Below are 5,704 nucleotides of genomic sequence, written 5' to 3' on the forward strand. Positions count from 1 at the left end.
GGGTGGGGGGGGTGGGGGGTGAGGGGGGTGGGGGGGTGGGGGGGGGAAGGAGTTCTAGTGTTCATTCCTCAACGCGACAGCTAACTGCAGTGTTTGAGGTGACAGGGCTGACAGAGTGGGCCACACACAGCCGGGCTCCTCTCCGCTGCTAGGCAGTGTATTTCCACCGTGCATTCTGACCTCGGCACTTAGTGTGTTGTGTGTTTTGCTGTGTTGACCCCTGTGAATGTGGGTAAACTGGTATTTTCATTATCACTGCTGATAATGATAACATTTTGAATAGTCTTCTGGAACAAAAGCTGTTATTGAAGGAGTAGCTGGTTCATAGCCACCTTGACAACTCTATGCCAATGTGTGAGTATATAGTTGGCCCCTGGGACTTTACAAAACTGACAAAAAATTTGGGGAGCTGAGATAATACATCTTCTGGAACTCTAATACAGTGTCCCGTGGCGCCACCCATTTCTCAAATTAGCTCTGAAGCCAAGGACACCCGAGTGTCTGTGTGGTTGAGCAGTCCCTTGCTTCCTTTCTGACATTCCAGATGTGTTTGTCAACTTGAAAGGACTGGTCTCCTGGAGCATTTGGACAATGAGCATTTCTTCAGTGGTACCCTCTTTTACTCAACTTGTATATATAAATATATACCGCCTTCACTTATATTTGTGTGTCAAGTCTTTTCTGTACTTGATTTCCAAAGGCTACTAGCAGAGACTTGCTTTTCCAAGATGCTAGCAATCTTTTGTCTTCATTTTGTCAGAGCGAAACGAGAATAATACGTTCTAGGGTATCAATTCCATCTGCGTTCCTAAGGATGAAACTTGAAAATCACTTGTTCAGCAGACGTGTTGCTCCTTGCTTGGGGCAGGTTTTTGATTTTGAAAGCTGAAGGAGTCCCAGCAAATGCTGGCAGAGGAGCCGTCTGGGTTTAGCCTTTCAAAATGAGAAGGAAGTACAAGTAGGTCAAAGGGGACGCTGGCACTTTAGCTACAGCTGCAAATTCAGGTTATGTTCTGGGAACAGCGATGACCGGGATGGGCTGGCAGGGTAGACACAGCCAAAGCACCAAGGGCCAGAGAGGGGAAGAATTTGGATCTTCTTTCACTCAGAAGGTCAGCAGAAATTTGATTACCAAATGGAATTTTATGGTCCTGTGTTATAAGGCAGTGTTATAAGAATAAGAATTCAACATTAGCTAATAAGGAATGAAAATGGGAAAAAAAAACCCCACAACTCACATACTTAAAAGCACCAGGGACTGTGATGTGGTCGTAAACAATGGAACCTCTGGTAGATCTTAGAATTACATAGCGGTGTTAAAAATAGTTTCATTTTCCAGCAATTATTCATATGACATCAAGCCTGAGCGAGGCAATAGAGGGGGAACCTCCAGGCTGCGTTCAGGATGTCAAAAGATCAAACGGGAAATCGTTGCTCTATGACACTATTTCTGGGGAGATGTAAACACATGTCTATTCGTCCCAGATAGGGAACTGACCATAGATGAACACGGTGAACTGATGAGTTTTGTAAGTAATTTAAAGGGATATGGATGAGGAGTTACTTACAGGAGCAGAAATAACTCAGACAGCTTCATCACCAAAAGTCCACACAAGCCACAAAAGTTGGAGACCTGAAGCCCACTGCACATCCTGCAGGCTGCTCAGCAGGTTGGAGAGCATCGTGTCTTTTCCAGACAACTCAGCTGCTCTCTGCCTCTTCCAGGAAGCTTACAGGGCTGTGAGTCTCTCTCAGCAGTCCTTACAGTTCATATAGGCTTGGGGGGATGGAGTGGATTAGTGCGTCTGGTCAGTTTCAGGGACTTCCTGAGGCTTTTGAACGGTATACTTCCTGGCAGGGTGGAATGCTACACTTCCTTTTGGAACATTCTGTGTCCCGAGATGCTTTCCTCCAAGACGGAATGTTTGACCTCAGAGGAAATTGCTACCCGATTGTCCGTTTCTCTCAACAGACTTAATGTAGTAATTAAATTTTCATGCTTGTTTACTTTGAGTTGGCATTTATGGGAACTCATTAAGGAAACACTGATAACCCCAGGCTGATCAGAAGATTTCATGATATAGTATAGTTATTAATGTTGATTTATTTTTACTATATTTACTTGTCTTACATGTGACTGTGTGTGTATGTGTGTGGGAGGGCGCCTGTGTCCCAGCACACATGTGGAGATCAGAGAACAACTTGTGGGAGTCAGTTCTCTCCTTCTATTCTTATGTGGGTTCCAGAGACCAAACTCAGGGAGGCAGAGTTGTGTTACGCACTGTTGACCACTAAGCCATCTCACTGGCTCCCATTGTTATTCCTTATCTTTTAATATTAATACAGGGAAATCTTAAGCAATAATTATACCCTAATTTCTTTATGTACATAACTAGGCCAACTGTCCAAGACGGGAGTGAATGGCCACAGTTATACCTTCTCTTCAGGCAGATATTGTGAGCCCGTCATGACCTTCCTCATCCCCTGAGTACGTTAACCGAGGCAGACTCAATCATGCTACCCAGTCACAACTTTCTACTGATGCCGGGCGATGGTGGCGCATGCCTTTAATCCCAGCACTCGGGAGGCAGAGGCAAGCGGATCTCTGTGAGTTCGAGACTTGCCTGGTCTACAGAGCTAGTTCCAGGACAGGCTCCAAAGCCACAGAGAAACCCTGTCTCAAAAAAAACCAAACCAAAACAAAACAAAAAACTTTCTACTCATTTTGAACATTGAAGGACGACACATCTCTGCCCTTTTTGCTATTAAGAACTAAGTCACTAGCAAGCCTATGTTCTGGACATCGGAGGACACAGCATAGGAATTTGACAAGATGATGTGTTTGTGAGCCACCTTGTGGATGCTGGAAATTGAGACAAGGTCCTTTGGGAGAGCATCCAGTGCTCTTAACTTTGGAACCATCTTTCTACCCTCAGAAACAAGTAATTTAAAGATTGCTGAATATTGTATCTTATGAATTTTTCTGGGTATCTCTCCCTTTCTCTTTCGCTATTGAAGATGAAACCCAAGTGCTCTACTACTGGCCTTTGCCCCAGTCCTCCTTTGATTTTACAACTTTGTAAATGAAACATGACAGAAAGCAATGTAAACAAATCTAATTCATGAATGTACAAATGAGTCTGTCTAGTAAAGGGACAACTGATTCAGTCTCTTGCCTTTCTGGGGAAAGCCAGTTTTGCATCTGTTTGTAATGATGTTTCAGCATTCTATCCATCCATCCATGCATCTATCTATCTATCTATCTATCTATCTATCTATCTATCCTTCTATCTATCTATCTGTCTGTCTATTTATCTATGTATCTATCTAGCCATCCACCCATTCATCTACCTGTCATCCATCTACTTATCATCTATCTATCTATCTATCCATCCTAGCCATCCATCTATTCATCTATCTGTCATCCCTCTATTTATCATCTATCTACCTATCTATCTATGATCACCTATCTACCATCTAAATATTATCTACATCTACCTGAATATATGTATTATCAGTTTGAGTTGTCCTTTAAATCAGTTGTGTATTCTGCTTCTCTTCATCACTGATGAAATAAGAAACCCTTTGGCACAGGTTCTGACATATGCTTATTTTACATTTGTATATGGCTCATGATTTTATCTTCAGATAAGATATTTATTCTATTGTTTCTTACTGGTTAATTTGTGTGTGTGTGTGTGTCTGTGTGCACGCACACATGTGCATGCATCACTGACCTCCAGAAGTCAGAGGACAACTTGAAGGAGCCAGTTCTCTCCTTCCACCGTGTGGATCCCGGGGACTGAACTCAGGTCATCAGACTTGGCAGCAAGCACTTTTACCTACTGAGCCATCACACTGACCTTACAATATATATTCTTTTATTTTTGAATTTTTAAGTTTTATTTAAATGTTTTGCATGTGTCTGCATGCATATGGGTTTGTGCAGGTGGGTGCAGATGCCCATGGAGCTCCCATGAGTTGTGCTAATAGCTTTTTTAAAATATTTTTCTGTTTTATGTGTATGAGTGCTTTGTCTGTCTGTATGTGTGTGCACCACATGCGTGCCTGCAGACAAGAGAAGAGGAGGCCGGTTACAGACCACTCTGAGTGAATTCTGGAAAACAAACCTGGGTCACCTATGCGAGCAGCAAGTAGAGGGTGAGAGGGTGGGGTTGGGGATGAGGGTGTCATGTGAGAATGATCCGTGGTCTGTCTGCAGCACCGGGCTCCTTCCATCAGACAGCTTCACACTCGGTGTGCTCAGGACGCTCTCCAGTCCTTGTGTGGCCTTCCTAACTGCCGAAGCCTGGAAACTTGTCCAGTGTGCCTACCGCCTCATCTTCAGACTGTGGAGCGTGAGGCTCAGACCTAATTCCGAGGGTAGCAGGGGCTGCACGGGACTGGATTTTTGCCTTCAGACAAAGCTCTCACGTCAATCAGAGCTTGACAGGAAAACAGGTGCCGTGAGACTCGGGATAGACATGTTTGGTGGATGAATCTGAGGATCCAATCCATTTCCCTGAGTCTACTACCTGGCAGAGAAGAACTCTCTCTTGAAGGGAAGCCCCTGTGCCGGGAGAATGCCCCATGAGCTGACAGAAAGCACATTCAGGAAGGATGATGCTGGTTCCCCTCGAGACCCACCAGCTTTCTCACACTGTTGCCTCTGGGTTTGTAACCAGGGTCAGCTCTTTAAAGTGAACTACGTCTTTAAAACGAAATATGAGCACAGTTCATGGGGGAAACAGCTTGGATGTTGACAGATTTGCGGGACCTTGTTAATACGCACAGGGGAACAAGGCAGGAAAACACATTCTGTGTGAGCGGGTCTCTGTGCTGTTCTGGGAGAAGATTGTGCAGTGGGTTGGAGGAATCGTTGACCTGTGACTGCTTACTCACGGCTCAGCACTCAATATCTGGCAGGGACACCAAGATATTGGTTCTGAGAGCGCTCTGTGATGACTCATTGGCATGATAAAAGCCAATATCAGATAAAATAGAATTTCCCCAATTTCCTTGGCATGATATTGAGTTGGTTCTCGGCATAGGAAATATTAGAATGAATTCATTATGCAAGGCCTAGGAACGTATAACCTTGGTTCTATCAGACACACTCTGCACTGAGGCCGTAGAGTGCACTGGGAAGAAAGAGCCCAGGGGCATTGTTTATTTGAAAAGCTTGATGACTGTTGTGCTCTGGCAGACAGGCTTCTCCCAGCTCCCTGAAGGCAGGGGGACATCCTGTCGTAAAGCAGGGCTCTGTGATGTCAACCAGAATTGCTAGGGGCTGAAGTCTAGCAAGAAGGGAACTTAGGTACTAAAAGCAAGATAGTGCGGTTTCCCAGGTTGGTAATTAATGCTGTAATAGCTACTGCACTGACCCTGAGCCCACAGGTGTGTCTAGGTTAGGGACTTCTACCTTAGTATCTATTGCAGTGACCCTGAGCTCACAGGTGTGTCTAGGTAAGGGGCTTCTACTGTAATAGCTACTGCAGTGACCCTGAGCCCACAACTGTCTGTAACTTCAGCTCCAAGAGATCTGCTCCCCTCTTCTGGCCTCCATGGGCCCTTGCACGCGTGTGCGTGCACACACACACACACACACACACACGCCCAACATACACATAACTAAAAATAATTTTTTTAAAATATTTATTTATTTATTATGTATACAATATTCTGTCTGCATGTATGCCTGCAG

This window comes from Alexandromys fortis, unplaced genomic scaffold (assembly GCF_014885135.2).
Source record: "Alexandromys fortis isolate MF-2015 unplaced genomic scaffold, M_Fortis_MF-2015_v1.1 scaffold_53, whole genome shotgun sequence".
In the NCBI taxonomy this organism is placed as follows: Eukaryota; Metazoa; Chordata; class Mammalia; order Rodentia; family Cricetidae; genus Alexandromys; species Alexandromys fortis.